Consider the following 1,833-nt stretch of genomic DNA (forward strand, 5'->3'; position numbering starts at 1 on the left):
GGTGACGGTGCCAGGGATGCGGGCACAGCTCCTTGGCGTGACCCTGCCCTGTGCACGGCCTGGTGGCCCCACGGCTCTCAGGGTGGGCACGGGCTGGCCTGGAGGGGACACTTGGGGCTGGTGGCCTGGGCACAGGGCCCTTCTGTGGAGGCAACAAATCCGTGCCTCAGTTTCCCCCTCGCCTCACGCATATCCCCCATCAAACACCTTTCCCCTCCCTCCTCACGGGGGAGGATTCTCAAAAAAGCACTTTGTCAGGGGTTCTCTCTTTTTTTAAAAAAAAAACAAAAAGAATAATTAAATATTTCATTTTTATTTATATTTCTGTGTTGCAAAACGCTCCCCAGGTCCCGCAGCAGGAATGTGGGGAGGTGAGGGCTCCAGACTTTCCTCTCTGAGCGTGTTCTCAGGGCTGGGGGGATGCATTTTGGGTCTGGCATTTTTTTATGTCCCCCAGTGCAGATTTTGGGTCAGGGGAGAGAGGAGGCTGTGCAGAGGTGGCCTGGGGGCGGCTGTCGGCAGAGGGAGCCCGCTGGGAGCGGAGCCCGGCTCCCGCTTCCCTTCCAGCATCCATCCCGCTCCGCTCCGGCCACCTTCCAGCAGCCGGGGCTGCCCGGGGACGCGGCCAGCCCGTTCCGGCTGGGGCTGCAGCATCCCCCCGGCCGGGCTGGATGGGTTCCGATTCCCAGGAGCTCAGCAGGGACCCTCCACACCCCGCCGCTGCCTGCAGCGCTCCCGCAGAGCTTCCCGGAGGTTTCCGTGGCATCCCCGGAGCTGCCCACGGGGACAGCACCCAGGGCTAGGGACACAGGACAGCGGCAGCGGCTGCCAGGAGAGCAGGAACGGAGCGGTGAAAGCTGAGCGAGGGCTGGGCACGGGGGGCTGCCAGGAGAGCAGGAGCGGTGAAAGCTGAGCGAGGGCTGGGCACGGGGGGCTGCCAGGAGAGCAGGAGCGGTGAAAGCTGAGCGAGGGCTGGGCACGGGGGGCTGCAGAGCAGCGGCCGGACCGCCCGGAGAGGAACGGAGAGTTCCCACCCTGCTCCTTACGCAACGCTCCTCCTGTTTATTTGGGCACCGGGCCGGGGAGAGGATTTGTCCCTTCCTACTGGGAGGAGAGGGGCATTAACTATTTCCTCCCCACGTTCTGCACGGCTTTTCCCCCACTCTGTGCCTGCCCGAGCCCCCCTCACACGCAGCATCCCCCAGCCCCATCCTGGCACGGGAGCGGGTGCTGAGCGCTGCCCGAGCCAGCAGCGCTGTTGTTTATCCTCACACCCTTCCCCCAGCAGCTCCCAGCGCTGGCAAAAAAAACCTGATCTGTTTTACCCCAGCAAGCAGCAGTTTGGGCTCCCGGGGCTGAGCAGGTCACACAAACACAGTCGGTGGAGCGGGTGCTCCCCGAGCCGGGGCTGGGCAGCCTCTGGCACAAAGGCAGGGCTGCTGTGGGTGCTGGAACCTGTGAGTGGCAGGAGCTGGAGCCAGGTGGGAGCTGCAGGTTTGGCTCAGGGTCCACCTGCAGCCCTGGATGCTCCGGCCAGGGACAGGCAGGAGCTGGGCTCAGACCTCGAGCCGCAGGCACAGCTCTCTCCAGAGCCCTTGGGTGGGCTCTGAGGTGCTGGGCTCAAACTGAGCAGGGCCCCAGCACTTTGTGCATCCACACAACATCATTCCCGACACGGGAATTAGGACTGTGAAGGATGCTGCAGCCTCGGGAGCTGGCAGGATCTCCAGTGGCATCAGCACCCTGCAGAAACCCTGGCTGATACATCTGCAGATGTGCAGACATCCAGCTTCTCCTCTCCCTCCATCCCTGCTGGGAGATGTCCTGATGGCC

Source organism: Parus major, chromosome 26 (genome assembly GCF_001522545.3).
Source record: "Parus major isolate Abel chromosome 26, Parus_major1.1, whole genome shotgun sequence".
In the NCBI taxonomy this organism is placed as follows: domain Eukaryota; kingdom Metazoa; phylum Chordata; class Aves; order Passeriformes; family Paridae; genus Parus; species Parus major.